This window comes from Sander vitreus, chromosome 1 (genome assembly GCF_031162955.1).
Source record: "Sander vitreus isolate 19-12246 chromosome 1, sanVit1, whole genome shotgun sequence".
Lineage (NCBI taxonomy): Eukaryota > Metazoa > Chordata > Actinopteri > Perciformes > Percidae > Sander > Sander vitreus.
The window spans coordinates 3,377,511-3,396,357 of NC_135855.1; the positions used below are offsets into that span (position 1 = coordinate 3,377,511).

Here is an 18,847-nt window from a genome sequence, read left to right on the forward strand (position 1 = left end):
ATACACTGGGTAATGAGGTAATGAGGGGCAGGTGACACAGCAGGTGAAAGACATTAGGAGAGACAGGGTAATCAACAAAGGTGGGAAAACACAGGAAGTAAAACTGGACAAGACAGAAAAACCAGACTATCAAAATAAAACAGGAAACAGAAATATACACAAAGAACAGAATGCACAAAACAGGATAAATTCACACAACGCAACAGAAATATACAGAATAAATATACAAAAACAGGAAACGTACAGAAATCATAATACAGGCAACATAAATGTCCACAACCACAACATAAACAGAAATAATAATTAGAATACTGTAGGTAAGTGTGTATGCACAATTAAGTATGTTGCAACTATACAGCATATTGCTATGGCTGAATAAATTATTCCCAGTATAATAGCAGTTTAATGTATTTAAATTTATTTAAATTGCACATCTGTTGAGCAAGAGGTAGTGCACATAAGGCATAACAATAATAATGTTGTAAACAAAGTATGGTGGTGGACTGGTAGCAGGAGAGGTGCCAGTTCACCTCCTGGGCACTGCCAAAGTGCAAGGCACCAAACCCTCAACTGCTCAGGGCGCCTGTCCAGCAGTCGCAGCCCCCCATCATTCTGACATCTCTCCATTAGTGCATGTATAGGACCTGAGCATGTGTGTGTATTTCAGGCCTTATTGTGGTGTGTTCTAACAACAGAGTGATTGATCCCCTTAGGATCAATAAAGTATGAATTAGGTCATTATTTTGGTAGCACTTCAAATTACGGCCCGGTAATAAGATGGTAATAGTGGGGTAACAGTGTGATAATAAAGAGGTAATATATAGGTAATAACATGTAATTACCAAAGTAATAACTGGGTGATACATCACAGTAATAAGATGTAATACTGGGGTAATAAGGTGATACGAAGGTAACAGATGTAATAACATGCAATTACCAATGTAATAAGTAGGAAAGGGTTTCATAATAACCATATGTATATCTGGGTAACGGTAATATACTTATATTAATATTGTAATAACATGGTAATAATGGGGTAATATATGTTGTTATGATGATGTTTTCACAGTATTATAGGTTACTATCAGTGTAATACCTTCCAAATTAGATTAAACTTCTTGGAATTTAAAATTGGTAATTATATATAATATATAATATTATAATATAATTATAATGCTGAAATTCATCCACCCTTCATGTTCCAAACATTTTGCTTTTGTTTCAAGGTAAGACTTTACAAATTATATGTTTAATCTTGTGACTTCTTACCTCGAAACACATCTGGTAGTTTCTGTGTAACAACCATGAATCAGTGCTGCAAAATGCAAAACTGCCTGTTTCTATTGTATTACATGGTAATATTAGAATAATAGAGGGGTAGAGATTACCTGGAAATGCTTTTGGTAGTTTCTGTGTAAAAACCATGAATCAGTGCTGCAAAATGCAAAACTGCCTGTTTCTATTATATTACATGTAATATTAGAAAGACAGATGTGCAGAGATTACCTGGAAATGCTTCTGGTAGTTTATGTGTAACAACCATGAATCAGTGGTGAAAAATGCAAAACTACCTGTTTCTATTTTATTACATGGTAATAATAGAATAACCGAGGTGCAGAGATTACCTGGAAATGCTTCTGGTAGTTTCCAGATAATCTCTGCACCTCTGTTATTCTAATGTTACCATGAAATGTGTCTTGTCCTGCATGCACCTAACCCTGTGCAATCTGACCAGCAGCTAAACACCTTCCACCACCAAGCACTGGAGACTGGGATCGTCGAAAGTCAGTTTATTTGACTTAGAAAGAGTGAAACTGGGAAATGAAACACAATGACCAGTTACTTACATATTGATGAGTCACAAACATTATACGATGACAATTGTAAAAACAATATAACTACACAACACTGTAATGCAGTAGTATATATATATATATATATATACATGCATGTGTGTTCCTTTAAGAACTGTAGGACCTTTGCACCATGGGATTTAGTCAGGAAGTTGAATGTGAGCAGAACAGCCTCACGTGTTATAATTTCTCAATACTATCCGCATCAATCTTCGACATTCCATGCCTTTGGTAGTATTCTCGGTATGTGAAACAGATGCTGACATACTGTTCTGATATCTTTGTTAATTATTGTCAGAAAGTTTAATGTGCAATATGTATATTTTTGATAATGATTGATAGCTCATATTAAACTGACAGTATGCTTCGGTAAGCTAGTTTGCCACTATTATCTTGGGTTGTGCTACATGTAAGTATGTTTTAGTTTATTTAGATAAACAATATAGGTTATACTACGTACACTGTATAACAATACATTACATATTTCCTTTATTTCAGCTTACATGTTAGCTATTGTATATACTACCGCATTACAGTGACATGTAGTTATATTGTTTATACAATTATCATTGTATAATGTTTGTGACTCATCAATACTGTATGTAAGTAACTGGTCATTGTGTTTCATTTCCCAGTTTCACCCTTTCTAAGTCAAATGAACTGACTTTCGACGATCCCAGTCTCCAGTGCTTGATGGTGGAAGGTGTTCAGCTGCTGGTCAGATTTCACAGGGCTACGTGCATGCCGGAAAAGACACATTTCATGGTAATATTAGAAAAGTAGAGATGCAGAGATTTCCAGGTAATCTCTTCACCTCTGTTATTCTAATATTGCCATGTAATACAATAGAAACAGGCAGTTTTGCATGTTGCACCACTGACTCATGGTTGTTATACAGAAACTACCAGAAGCATTTCCAGGTAATCTCTACACCTCTCTTATTCTAATATTACCATGTAATACAATAGAAACAGGCAATTTTGCAGCACTGATTCATGGAAATTACACAGAAACTACCAGAAGCATTTCCAGGTAATCTCTACACCTCTCTTATTCTAATATTACCATGTAATACAATAGAAACAGGCAATTTTGCAGCACTGATTCATGGTTGTTACACAGAAACTACCAGACGTGTTTCCAGGTAAGAAGTCACAAGATTAAATATATAGTTTGTAAAGTATTACCTTGAAACAAAAGCAAAATGTTTGGAACATAAATAGTGGATGAATTTCAGCATTACAATATAGTAATTATCTATTTTAAATTCCAAGAAGTTTTATCTAATTTGGAAGGTATTACGCTGATGTACACCCTAAAAACAGCTGGGTTATTTCATCTACCCAACCGCTGGGTTATGAAATGTTTTACCCATTATGGGTTATTTATATGGAATTTGGGTTATTTTGTGCAACTCATGCGTTGAGTCAAAATCCATCAACCCAACATACATCGGTTGACCCAGCACGTGGGTTGTTTGTGCTTCGAACGTCATCACATCATCACCAGAGTCCACCAGAGTTCACACACCGAGCGCTCGTCACAGCAGAGAACCTGACTGGTCATCCAGCGAGGCAAAGAAATAATAAAAGGTTTGTGTACACTAGCTACATGTCTAATTCACATTGTCTGTGTTGCGTTACCTATTAAAGTAGTATCTTTATATTGTCGAGGCTAGTTGGTTGGTTTGGCTAACAACGTAGCTAACGTTAGCCATTTAGCCGTTATCATGGAAGCACGATAGCCTACAGCTTATCCGTTTGGTCTGAATTATATTAATGAATTAATGAAACAAGTTCATAATGCCCATGGACATATGCTCATGTTTATTGAGTTCACCACGCTAATTTGCCAGCTAGTTTCAAGCTAGCCAGGTGATTCGCAAGTTAGCTAGTTTACTAGCCAATGTTAGTAACAGGCTGTCTGTCAGTTGCTTTGCTAGCTATAATATTTTAACTGGCTATAAATGAACGCACTTGTTTTTAATGTGAAGTGTGAAGGCATAACACAGTGTTTGACTGATTAAAGTATGTACAAACAGTGAGATAACCTGATATGTCTGACTAAATGCATTTATGTGCAGTTATTTAAGTAATGTGGTGACCCACAATAGATTCTTGACCCACAAACAAATTCTTATTTAAAATGGCGGCCTGGCAAACGACAAGGGCCACTTGAATGAAGGGTTAAGAAATATATAATAAAAAGTTTGGGAACTACTGCTGTAGACTGTTATAGTGACAGCCGTGCCCAGAAGGCTATGCTGTGAGCAGCCACAAATATTCTTGTGAAGTAAAAACATAGACAATTTACATGTATGCAATTTGTCATATGAATTGTATAGGGAGAGAGGGAGGATGGTTTTCTCTATATTTTGTGTTGCTAAATAATCTTATCTTCACATTGGATTACATTCTGCTGTTAGTCTGCATTGCTTTTGGTGCCTTCATGGTGACATCTGAATAGTTAATACAATAGCAATTGTTTTTCCATCCACAGCATAGCTGAGCTAGTGACTCTACTATGAGGCTGTGGGGTGGGTGTGTGTGTGTGTGTGCGTGTGTGCAACTCTGCTGTCTGCTGTCATGTTAACATTGTCAGCCTTGAATATCTTGTACAACTATGAATATAGCACGGTTAGTAAAGGGTGTGTGTGACACGTTTACTGCCACAGAAACGCAGTGACTGTACTCCGGTACTCTTTTTAATACTTAGAGCTCTGCTGCCTTCTGGCCCAATAATAGGAGGATTAACTAAACTACAAACTAACCAGCTGCAGGGCGGGAATTAACTGCACATAACAGTTAGCATGGGTTTTATTTTAGTTGGATATTGAATGACAAAATCACAGGTATGCCATTCCACATCGTATTGACACCTATGTCTTCCTACAGATGGCGTTGGAGAACTCGCCCTGAGGCGGCTGCCAGCCTTGCTTCCACCTTCAACTTACAAAGTTGGCCGTGGCCGCGTTGCGAAAGTGGTTCGCCACAACATTCAGGAATGCAGCTTGGCCTTCATCGAACATAAGCCTGTAAGTCCTCAAGCACATTTAAAGGGGAAACTTTATTCATTTTATCAACATATCTGAGCCCAAGAATGTGTGCACGCAGACATGCATATTCAGGTTTGTTTTACTATACTTTTGGGGACAGGCATCAAATATAGCCTGACAGTATTTGGAAAATAGCCGTTCTACAAGCTTACAATGCGTTGGTCACTATCAAAGCATCCTGGCCTTCTAGAACACATCAGCAGTGCCACAGACTGATTACTACCTCTGTACCACACCGCGCTGATGCAGTAATTGGTTCTTAAACAGGCACCAACAAAGTATTGAGTGCAGAAATTAACATATTTATCAGAAGGTTGACACTTTTGTATTTTAACCCATTAAATCTACAAAGCATTTGCACACATTTTCTGAGCATGTTTATTGTAATGATAGATCATCAATCGATTTATGGCTTTTTAGATCAATTGAGGTCTGAATCCTTTTTTAAATTGTTTTCTGTAATGTGAGCTATATGCCATAACCATCAAGACTTAATCAAAAAAGGTTTGGAATATTTTGTTATGTGCAATGAAATGTAGACTATTACAGTTCAACTTTATGAATTAGAGATGCACTGAATATTTTCCAAATTGTAAAGCTAACTAGACTTTATCATAAAACAATCATTTCTCTAGTGAGGACCAGGAAAATGGTCCTCACAATGTCTATATTTTAATTCTACTATAGTAGTCGGTAGACATTTGGTCCTTACTCACTCGCACTCTCTCACTTGCTGTCTTGTATTCTTTCTTTTTTAGCCTGGAATAAACATGGTGGAGTACCTCCGTGAGGCCAAGGCATGCAAAACATACCCCCACATCCTGACGCTGGGAAATGATCAGAGTGCATTTCAGGTCTTTGTCATAATAGCTGGACAGGCCCTGGAACAAGAAGCACTGCTTCAGGCCATGTTTTGTCTGCTTCAAGGCATTCTTTGTCTTTGACATTAAATACCCAAAGCAGTGTGAACATGTGTGGGATTTCATACAGACTGTAATATATGAAATGCCAGGAGGGGAGTCTAAAATGGTAAAGTTTATTCAAAGTAGAATCCTTGCTTGCAAGTAGAGCTAATGGCTCTTAATAATAGCATTTTAATAGGAATTTGAATTTCTTGAATGTGTTCACTATAGACCTGTTGACTGTTGGCCTATTGAATGTTCAGCCAGTTCATTCCTAATTGTTGTTTTGCTCTGAATGTTTTCCTACCTGAGTGATATGAACTGCACCAGTTCCACTATATTGTTGATATTAATTAATGTACTATAATAAATTCAAAGATTCCATTATGTTGTTTTGTTTTTGTATTGTTTAAGTGTTTATTGCATAATATATGCATCAATCTAGCATGTATTCTGTTCTAGGTTTGTAGTTTAACGGTTTTATAGCTATGGGTAGTCTATTGCAATTTATTTTCTTAAATTGTACTGTAATGTGTTAGAATTAATCTGGCATATGGGTTAATTTGACCCAGAATTTGGGTACACTATATAACAAATATGTAGTTGAATCAACCCAGAATTGTATTTAATTTGACCCAGCATTTGGGTAGAATATGTAACTCATCTGTTGGGTTAAAAATGACCAACCCATCTTGCTGGGTCAACTTAACTACTGTTGGTCCGGTGCAATATTGATCCAGCGGTTAGGTTATAAAACAACCCAAGTTGGGTTATTTTTAACCCATCATTTTTCTGTGTGTAGCCTATAATACTGTGAAAACATCAACATATATTACCCCATTATTACCATGTTATTACAATATTAATATAACTATATGTCCATTACCCAGATAGACAAATGGTTATTATCAAACCCTTTCCTACTTATTACATTGGTAATTGCATGTTATTACATCTGTTACCTTCTTATCATCTTATTACCCCAGTATTACATCTCATTACTGTGATGTTATTACTTTGGTAATTACATTTTATTACCTATATATTACCTCTTTATTATCACACTGTTACCCCACTATCACCATCTTATTTTTTATTCTTTATTATTATTATTATTATTATTATTATTATTATTATCTTACAGCGCCGCAGTCGAGCTACCGCTCTGCCGGTGCATTCCATTGAAAAACAATGTGGACAAGTACAGAGAAGGGTAGGTGTCTGCTGACCTCAGTTGGACTCCAGGTAGTCATGCAGGAGGAAATTGCATCTCTGGTCGGGTTATACATTTGTATCTCTCTGTATTCCAAGACAGAGCTGGTTGGGCTGCCTATGCACTATAACGCTTGCATTATCTTTTTACCCCTTTTCACACACACACACACACACACACACACACACACACACACACACACACACATGCATACTCAAGAAGCATGCGGATAATTGACACTACAGCTTGCATTTATATGAAGAAATAAGAAATATTTACACTTACAAAAAATCAAAAAGGCCAATCTCTTTCGCTCTCTCTCGGACACAACTGACCAATATGTGGAAAAGGTAACATAGGGTACTTTGAAAAAACACAATCACAAACAGCAGTTATATCATCACTGCAGTGCCGGTCCGGCTGCAGAGCACACACACTCTACATTTTCATTGCCTTAAGAAGCAGGCGAAGAATTTGCACACCACTTATTTCTTCCGATATGGTTTTAAGAAATATTTACACTTAGTCAAGTTGATCTTCAGCAAGCTGCTCAAATTGTCGTCGCTGTCATCAGAATCATCTGAAGCACCTCCTGTAGCGGCGTGGCCTCTTTCAAAACGGGTTTATCTCAAAAGCAATATCTTATTTACTGTTGGCGTTCTCATCGTGCTTCCCCTAAAGGAGGCTTTTTTTCATATGCGCATTTTTAAAAATCACATACTACAGTATTTAGCAGTGGACACAATCAAAGAAAGACCTAACCGCTCAACTCACTTTGAAACTTTAAAGACTGGGTGCCCAAGTCAGAATAATAAGAAAAACATGAGAAAATGAAAGAATAAATTAAATAAATAAACAATAAATAAATTAGCATATATGAAATACAAACTATTTAAAATGATTGCAGTGGACACATTGGGAAGTGTAAATTATGAGGTTTCTGTCAATATTTTTGTTATGCTGGTATGATAAAAACTCATGTCTAAATGCATTACAAACTCATCCTAATCCTGCTGGGCTTTTGACCCCAAAATTGTTAAGCCCCCCTATTTAAAAAAAAGCCCAGTCTGCTCTGATTGGCTTTAAAAAGTAAAGTATGGCGCACCTTTGCAAAGGTAATGTATGTTCTGAGCCTGCATCTAACATAGGAAGGGAAGCCAACTCTGAATTGCTTGTTGAATCCCATGTTTTCTCATGGCAGCCCACAAAACTGGGTTGTGTTATTTCACAGTTTGTGTGTTGGTAGGTACTCCAGATACCCAAATGTATGTGTACAACACTGACAAAGGTAGGTTTTCATGAAAGTTCCCCTATAACTGCACAAGCCTGTTGTAAATTGCTCGTTTCAGTCTGATGAATGCCATCTGTTCCTGGATAGGTGCGTGTCATGAGATTTGATCATTAGCATGATCGACGCCCCTATAGTGTTCCATTTTGTGGACCAGTTCTATCTACACAAATGTTACCAAACAGAAAAAATACTTTCACACCACAGAGCTACAAGTTCTGCTGTCAGAAATCAGCAGACTAAAAGATAAAAAATGTAGTCAGCAATTTATTAGGGCCCACGAAAAACCAAAAGTAAATAACAACACATCATCAGAACAGAGCTGTACTGTGACAGAAATAAAAAAGGCAATGGCTTGACATGAAGATAGATGCTAAAAAGGTCTTTCTAAAGCAAAGCGGTCCATGATTAATATGAGAGGCGGCCAAGGTAAGGTCACAGAGATATTGGGCGAGAGATTAGAGGATACATTCTTAAAAATATCTTGCAGTGAATTGACAAGCCATGAAGATGATGATGATGATGATGATGATGATGATGATGATGATCTGGTGAACAGAATATTCATTTTGCAGTAGGTTTGTTAAGGGACCGTTCGGTATTTATGGAATGGACCACCGGAGGAAAATAGGGGAGGGTCATGTCTTTTTATTCTTTGTTGAGGGGAGGGTCATCTAATGTTTTTTAGTCTAGGGGGGAGGTTCACCCAACTTTTGTATTCGTGAGAACAGCAACATTTCAAAGTGGCTTGTTTGGTGCATTTTATCCATGTAGCTCCAAGTAGGTCTCTCAGTCTCGGCCCCTATCACTAGCAGATGGGTCCCTCCCTGTTTAGTCAGCCAGACAATTTGAGCTGTAGCTTTAGAGACCGTGGAATTTCCCAAACTGAATAAATCCTGCTCGCACGTATAAACACAAAACTGCTTTGCTAGCTCCATTGTGTTGTAACTAAGACATCTGATGAAAAAATTATTTTATTCATTAGCATGATTGCCGTACTGTTTAGTTAAAAAACATCCAAAACACCGTTCGAAAACACAACGGACTAGACGCAAGCTTTTATTTTGAAGAGTCAAAGCGGACTGCGCCAAGCCGGGAGGGCATGAGACGGGAGGTCTCCAGGCTGCAGCCATACCCGACTCAGGCAGCACGGTGGCTCAGTGGTTAGCACTTCTGCCTCACAGCAAGAAGGTTCTGTGTTCGAATCCAGGTCGTTCTGGGAGTTTCCGGATTTGCATGTTGTTCGCGTGGGTTTCCTCTGGGTGCTCCGGTTTCTTCCCCTCATAAAGACATGCATGCTAGGAAATTACTACAACTACAGTTGGAAACTAGCCAACTGGTTAACACTGGCACATTTACAGAAATGTTGATTAATGTGCATCGATCCTAAACTTACAAACAATCCTTTCGGTCCCGCTGATATAATATAAACGACAGCCTTTTCAAAGGGGCGATAGAATGATTATATAGGGTATTTTACTGTTCCTTAAGGTCTCCTAATAGTATGTAACATTGGTACGGCTGAAAATTGCCCGAATGCTATTTTATTAGGCCCTTAACTACCCTGTGAATATGCTGCTCTATTTGGAACAAGGGCTTTTCTTCCAAATATGGTATGCTCATGAATATTTAGATGAGCTGCGCGCTGATTGGTTTGAGCGAACCCCATAGAAACACATTCGAGACGAGACAGCAGGTCTCGTATTTCAGACACTGCAAAGGTATACATTGTTTTGTCGTTATTAAATTCACTTCTGAGACTTTTTTAAGCGAGAAATCAACTATATAAAGCTCAAATATGGGCCGTTTTACGAAAATTGATGGCTAATTGCAAATTTCGTAAGACGAGTCGGACTTTAGGAGCTCCACACAGTCTGACGAGAAAGCGGCAACCTCCATACCCAGTGAAAGTCACTGTTTCTCGGTTACTGGACGACCGGGGCTTAGGGCTCCGTGGAGCTCCGGAGCTGCAAGCTAGGCTATGTGTCCCATTTAATCCTATGAAAAGATCGTTGCATAACTTTCGTATATATTTACAGTTTGAATTTCGTCACGCCACTTACATAACATGTACCCCAAGGTCTTATAAAGCTAACTATGGTGTCCGATTTCAATTTAATGCAGTTTTGTGAACATTAGGGATTTCGTTAGCTGCTACCGTCCCTTCAATCCTATGAATCGCGGCTAGCTGCACGCCCTGGAGCTCCATCAGGGCCTCGGCATTTTGTAGTCCAGTAACCCAGAACCGGTGACTCTGCGCGGGTATGGAGCGCTGCGGGCTTCCCTTTGTGACGGAGATCCAGCTAGCTCACAGCGAGCCAGAGTCTATGAAGTAGGACACCGGCCGCTGTCACGTAGCCTGCTGAGCTCCTGCTGAACTGCGACACACAGTCGGACAAAATTTGCAATTTGCCATCAATTTTCGTAAAACGGCCCATATTTGACCTCTACATAGTTGATTTCTCGCATAAAAAAGTCTGTAAAAAATGTTGGGGCGTGACAAAGACTAGGATTTGGGATGCTTACGTCAGCTTCCAGCTTTGTTGAGATTCGCCCGTTTTCAGCAGCAGTTTCAAAGTGTGAGATTTGCAGAGGATAGGGGTATCAATGGGATTTTGAGCTTCTATGTGTGTCCTATTTACCCACCGAACTGTCGTTATTCAACTATAACAAGGTAAAATCAGTTTTGCATTCTATCACCCCTTTCAAGGCATTTGAGAAGGAAGGAGTGGTAGCATGCAAGCTCCCAAATTGACGCTCGTCTGAGAAATGGAGTTTTGGATAATGTTCAGCTTTGGCAGCTTTACCTGACTGAGGAAGCCTAGTGACGAGTCCATAGCAATCAGTGCTGAATTACCCAGTGTGCTTTGCTGAATGGTCTCAATGTTTTATTGTTTTTTTCATGTGAATACTAGTTTACTAGAGGAGTAACTTAGTATTTGAAGTAATGCAGTAATGCAGTCCCTAAGTGAAACAAGTGTGTTCTCCCCTGTGGAGAAAAAGCTTGCATGATCGTACAACAGGTCTGGACCAATCGTGAATTAAGTTCAATAAATGATGTACGTCACAGAATGTACGTGTATGAAAGAAACAGCCATGTGAATGTCTCTAAATGACACCTGTGCACATGTCTACATACAGCCCAGAGAAGGACATCTCAGCCTGAAGACCCTACCCCAATCAAAATGAGACAGACACAGACAGGGCATTGTGGCATACAGCATTCTGGAAGCAGACAGATGCAAGACGTCTCCCAGGGTAGATGTGACTCTGCAGCACAGGAAGACACGGTAGGCATGAAAGATGATTTAAAGTGTATGTGTGTGTGTTACTTTTGATTTGAAAGTAAAACATTTATTCATAGTGGCCATGATTATTTTCATAATATTTGTATACTAGCTAAATGTTTAAATATTGATAGCATTAATGTTGAATTATCATTTTTTGACAAAACAATTAGGTGAAAGAATGGGCACTGACAGTTCCACTGCAGTATATGGATCTCCCCTCTTGGTAATGTCTTTAAATCTTTTTTGTTGAAAGCCAATTTGCTGTAATATTATAGAAAAAGACTTGTTTTAATAAGCATAATGTTTTATGCTCTGTGTGTGTGTGTGTGTGTGTGTGTGTGTGTGTGTGTGTGTGTGTGTGTGTGCTTGCTTTACTATATTTGTGGGGTCCAGAAACTGGGGAATACAGTATACTTTCCCAGCATTTTGGGCCCCACAAGGCTGTGCAGACCCCACAAGTTTAAAGGGCTGTTTGAGGGTTAAGACTTGGTTTTAGGATTAGGATTATAATTAGGTTATGGTTAGGGTGAGGGTAAGGGTTAAGGTTAGACATTTAGTTGTAATGGTTAAGGTTAGGGTAAGGGGCTAGGGAATGCATTATGTCAATGACGGGTCCCCACAAAGATAGTGAAACAAATGTGTGTGTGTGTGTGTGTGTGTGTGTGTGTGTGTGTGTGTGTGTGTGTGTGTGTGTGTGTGTGTGTATGTTGAAGAGAGAAGCAGTTCCGGACAATGCTTTCAAATAGATACACCAGAGAGAGGGGGACTATGTAAAGATTTTTTTTCATTATTTTGTAATCTTGCTTTTGCACAATCACAATCAAAAACACACAAATAAGAAGGTACACACACACGTATCCATACATACGTGCAGCAGACTTGCACACATTGACAGACACAGACACATCCACAATAATACACACACCTACAATGCACATTGATGCAGTGGGCAGTGTAGAGTAAGCCCCTTGACAGTGATCTATAGTCAGCGATTCATTACTCCTGCTAATGAGTGAGGTGAGATGGCTGCTCTCAGAGCAACTACCCACCACACCACTGCAATGCTGCAGCAAATTACATCCAGGGCAACTCTCACAAACACTCTGACACATAGACCTGAGGCATAAACAATTTAAAAATATCTCTTCTATCAACTTCTACATTGTTTGCTGACTTTATGCCCAATATCTGTCTCTTCTATCTCCCAACACATGCGGTCTGAGTTTCAAACCATGCGGGATGGTGCAGCACTCGGTCATGATCGATACTGAGAATGCAGTTATGGGGCGGTTAAGCCGGCGACCATCTTCGGAGAAGGAGACCACATCCTCTCCATCTGCCTCTATTCACTCACTGGGGAAATCAACAGATGAAGATACAATGAGGGAGAGAAAGACAACCTATTAATTTATTGAATTTTTAAGAGTAAAGTAATCACACACACACACACACACACACACACACACACACACACACACACACACACACATTAGGACACTGCTTTATAGTAGCATTGACCTCTTTTCAGCTCCACTCAGAGTTACAGCAGAGAAACATAACAGCCATAAATCAAAATCAAAATGCAGTGCTCATTAAAGATTAAAGGTAGTGTGTTTGTACAAATCTGGCATTTAAATTCAAAGAAATCTATTATTAAATCACTAGGTGTGTTTATGTTTGTTGCTGGTTTATAATCTCAATATGCTAAATTCATAAATCTAGTCTGTCACACTTCTGATTACATGCTACAAGCCCATGTAAAACAACTGAATGTTACACACCAACCACTGGCAGGAGATGGAGATTGCACAGCAGGAACACTGCACATGTACTAATCATGCATAGGTTATTATGTGTAAACTAGGATTTGGCAGGAAGAAACTGGCAGCTATATTGACAACCTGTGGGCTCAGTTTTGATTTAGGAACTAGTATGTGCTCCACTGACATTTCTTACTTGCAAAAACTGCAGTTTCATCGTGGCTTCATCGCGGGGTTTGCAGCTTTTCGATGATGTTCACGTCGCGTAATTACGTCACTTCATAACATTCCCATGGCAACAGGGGAAAATGGCTGCTCTTGTGTGAAGTAAACTAAGCTATATGTGACTTTTTTGCAACGAAAATGAAAAAGGGAAATATAACGTAACGTCAAAAACACTTGGTGGTGCTCTCAAACAGTGCTGGAATCATTTAAATTCTCAAACTCTGCGAAACATCTGATGCCAGACAGAGTGCAAGCTGTAATTAAGGCAAATGGTGGAAACACCAAATTCAGACTTTCAGTGAAAACAGTACCAACAAACCTTTTCTAAAAAACTATGTAATAGCATTTGACTACAACTATTATTGTGACCAATCATTGTATTAGTTTAATAAATGATGAAACGTTTATTTTGGCAGTTGACTCCACTGTATGTGCAAACGCAGATACACACACACAGAGACACACAGACAAACAAATGCGGGGATTATGAAATCATGCAAGCCCCACATATTTTGCGAGGAAATCAGCAATTTATGCGTCGAAAGTACGGCGTATTTGAAAAAATGCGGCCCCCCCCCGCATAAATATGCGGACTTTGGCTGATTATGCATTGAATTATGCGATTGCATAATCGCGTTGTTCTGGAGGGACTGACTGAGGTGTAAAATATTCTTACAGGTGTCATTTTTAAAGGGGAAAGAAACACTGAAAAAAACATTTTTCTCACAGTATCCATCTTTGCATTAGAGGGTGGAGACCCCAACCGAGCCCGTTGGGATCCGACGGTACCTGAGGGGCCGGGCCGGGTTCGGACAGATATTTAGAAATGATATTCGGGTTCCGGTTGGGTCGGGCTCGGTCACATCAGCGCAATAAAGGCATTGAACATTTTACATTTAAAACAGCTTATTATGTAGGTATGCGCCTGTGTTAACGTGCGCTTGTTGCCCCGTGTGCGCTGATGCCTCATCTGTTGACATTTCCGAATGCCTTCATACAGTTGCTTAATAAAAGCTTTCCACACAAACAAATGTATGTGCCATTAGTATTAGAAAAAAACAAGATTTTAACTGTGTCGGGCTCGGGTCGGGCTCGGACATAAATATCTTAATGGCCTGGTTCGGTTACTGCTCTGTCAGACGCGGGCCGGGCTCGGACAGAAAAATGCGGCCCGATCCACACTCTACTTTGCATTACTCCACAGCCTAACTCATAGATGTATCTAAATTGTAATTCATCCAGTGGTTATCTAGTTTGTATTCTCCTAAAAAAAACTAAAGACTATTTTACTAGAAATAGAAAGTATTATTGGGTAACTTGCTTGAAATAATGTAGCTGGAACTCTCTTAAATTTGCACATACCGGCCTTCTCCACTCACTCACTCACCTTTGCTTTTGCTTAAGTTCAGTATTTTTTCTTTCAGTTAGACTGAATTGCTGCTCAGATCCCTGATTTATTTCAATGCAAATTGATCTGGTGTACAAAAACCAATTGAGCCAATCAGAGCTTTGTAGGGATTAAAAATGGGGACATCCTCTTCTTGTGCCAAAGCAAGAAAAATGGTGGCAAGATGGCGTCAAGGATGGATCAGAGTGATGCGGCTGTACAGATTGATGTAGGTCAACTCTTAAAGGTCCAGTGTGTAACGTGTTTAGTTGTTCGTTATCAAAATCTGTGTTGCCCGTTCACAAACTTGTCCTTTTTCATGAAAATGTACCTCCACCATCAATTCCAAGCATTCCTTTTGGCTTGAAATTTTACATTTGCATTAGCATGAACTGGGGTATTATATACATATTATATAATATATATAATATAATTATATTATATACATATACATATATATATTATATATATATATATATATATTCATGTGCCATCTTGAAATACGTTAGCCGGTAAGGGACATACAGGACATTCTGCTCCGCCTTTCACGTTTTCGCTGTCACATGATGAACTCACAGGTGCTGCTAATGCTGCTAATGCTAATGTAGCTTCCCGTCCCACGGCGAGTTTGAAGAAGGAAACATGGAGGACCACATGTATTCAACATCCAAATTTCAGGAACAGGATATTGTCATGCCACTTGAAAATGTCTTCTACTTTGTTTCAGCAGTTCAGTGTGGTTTGTTTATCTTTGTCACCATAGTAACGTAGTACCAGTGCATGTTGGGAAATAGGAAGTAAAATTGCCATGCGGTAATCAGCTACAGGAATGCGTGAGCTCTACCAGTCGTCAGTTTCTGAGTCGATCGCTTTTCTTTCTCCTTTTTGCTAAGGCAGAGTCTGTAAGTATTTCTCATCGTGTAACATTAGGTTACTGCATATTTTAATTTTGTAAGATTATTGAGACGGCTAAGAAGCTAATTAGTTCGTGCTTGGCTAAGTTAGCTTTATGTTTATTACTGCTGGTTGTTTTTACTAGCTTGATTGTGTTTATCATATAGGCTACACTGCTATGTTAGCTAAGCGGTGCTATTTACACTGTTGTTGTGTATTTGGGTTTGATTAATAATATAGACCTCTCATTGTACTGTATTGCAGTTTCACAAAATTCCCAGTAAACTTCATGGAAATTAATCAGCTGTGTGCTGGGGTTTCTTGGGAGTGTTTAAGCTGAATGGAAAATAGCCCATGACAGATGTTATTCAGGATATTGAAAAGAGCAAGAGACCGGCTTTTCAAGCGTGAAGGCCGTAGCTGTAATACGGACTTTGAACTGCGTGGTGCGAGAGAGTTGATTGCGATATATGATCTCAACGCTAGATGGGAGAAATTCCTACACATTGGACCTTTAAATCAACATATTTCAGTAATTGACATGCATGTGTGTCAACTGAAAATAGTAGTAAACTAATGTAGACGTGACTGATCCATCAATCCCTACTGACTGGTTACAGAAAATGGTTACTGAACTAAAACAAACTAAAACATGTACGATGTCAGACTGAAAAATGTTCAGTTTAGTCCGATTAGTTAGCAAAGGATCGATCCAGAAAACATGAAATCAACAAAATACAAAAAACAGTAACAATTAATTAAGATGGTCACACAACAAAGGACACAATCACAACATAAGACAAAGATATATATATATTTTTTTATGTCTCATAAATCCTTCCACTGCTGAAGTGCATAACAGCTGAACGCATATTTCCCCCGATCCCTGTGAGAGCACTGAGTGTTCACAATTCAATAAAGCATCCCCAAGTTTTTCTCTTTTAATGAAACTACATAGTAAAGCTTTCAATTTCTTGGTTCATAGCCTCGAGATAGAAATGTTCAAATTTACAAAACTGATTGAACTATGATCACAAGAATAAAGAATCTAAAGCATATTTTTGCTTAATTGTCTTCATAGGGAGGTACATTTCTTGAACAGGCATTTCTTTTACATGGAATAAAAAGAGAGCTGAGAAAACGAATCTTGACATTTATTGAAATTAGTGGTGTTCTGGGAATTACTGTAGGCACGAACACACTATTTGAATTGACTGAGTCAATTCTACAGTGAATTAAAATGTACTTAAATGATATCTTACAGGAACTTGTCTCTTTTGTGTGCTCTCTACACCGAGGACAAAGGGTCAGCTACACAACATTTTCTCCCTGAACACTTTTCTTTGTTAATGAATACATTCAAAGTTTATTGTCATATCCACAGTAAGAAAATATGTTTCCCTGTACAATGAAATTCCTCCTATGCTGTCCACAGAATGCCTAACAATATAAAATCTACAATATATACTAGAAATATACAAAATAAAACAATTTTAAAAGGCAGCATGTGATAAAGCAATAATAATAATAATAATAATTATAATAATAAACAGTACAAATCTAAAAAGTGCAAGTTATGAATGTGCAAACTGGAGAAATGTAAACGTTCTGAAAATAGACTCCTATTAAGAAAGAGTTCTTTAGTCTGGAGGTCCTGCATTTAACATGAAAGAACAGGATTTAAGTTATTTATCATTATCATGGAGGTGATTTACTCCACAGTTATGGTTGGCTTGCATGTTAGCAGTGAACTAAGGTTCACTATAGGGATGCAGCGAGTTCAGATTTTTGGGGTTCGGCCGAATACCGAATCCAAAACCGAATACCGAATCCTGCTCCCATCCTTAGTCCATTAACACAGTAAACACAATAATGAAGTAAACAACATCCACAGCAGTGTATTTTTGTCCTTTTCTGTCCTTCCTTTGCCGTACCTGAAGTTGCTGCATTTTGGCTGCTGTCTGTAGATTCCTTCATACACAACTCATATTCTTTCAGATGGTTCATACCAGATGTTTTAACAGCAGCAATGTTGTGTATTGTTTAGGGCAGAGATCTTCAACAGGGGGTCCTCAGAGTCACTGCAGGGGGGCCTCCAAATTATTGTCAAAAAGGTTTTTTCATAAATTTATATAATTTATAACATAGTAAAACATAATTCTAACATTATTAGCAAATATAAATCACCACTGATGATAGGCTCACTGGCCTATAGGTAAGATAGTCACTAAGATAGCCATCTACAGATACAGTGAATCCTTAGATTCTTGTCCCACATGTATCGCAAACATTAAAAGATGATTTATAAAATCATGCCAACAATTATTGTTTTAATAGCTTGGTATTCTATGCAAAAAAGATGTGTGTATATATATATATATATATATATATATATATATATATATATATATATATATATTAGGGCTGTCAGCATTAACGCGTTAATCGCGATGCGATTAAGGGCCGAGCATAATGCGTTAATTTTTTTTAATCGTATTAATCGCATGCCGCCATTTATTAATTTATTTTCACTTAACTCGGCTTTGTGTCGTGCCTAACAGGATACTGTTTTGCCGTACTTCCTCCTAACACATCCTGCTGCTGCAGGAATAGCAACGCGGATTTCGGGGCCTCATTCTGGTGCCACTGATATGTCTGCACTTCTCTCTGATGCACATGACGATGCATACAGACGTTACAGGAAACAGAAACATCGCTGCACGTGACGCTAGTTAACACTACACTCGACAGCAGCTAACGTTAGCCTACCGCTAGCTAGTTAACACTACAGTCGACAGCAGCTAACGTTAGCCTACCGCTAGCTAGTATCTGGATTAAACACGGTTACAATGCTGACAGCTAACACTAAACGGTGTAAAGCGTGACTGTATTTCACTGGAGAGGAGTCCGACACCGGGATGTAACAATCTGCAGCTGCTGTTGTCGGAAAAACTGGTAATTTACAGCCTCGTGGTGCATT

General features: G+C 38.6%; 1 long non-coding RNA gene across 1 annotated transcript; it reads left to right on the forward strand.

The window, feature by feature from the left end:
* Window positions 1–2,499: 2,499 nt before the first annotated feature.
* Window positions 2,500–11,859, forward strand: LOC144521900 (uncharacterized). The gene is made up of 3 exons (XR_013502364.1): window positions 2,500–2,773; window positions 11,453–11,601; window positions 11,772–11,859. It is a non-coding gene; the product is annotated as an uncharacterized LOC144521900 (long non-coding RNA).
* The last annotated feature ends 6,988 nt before the right edge of the window (window positions 11,860–18,847 follow it).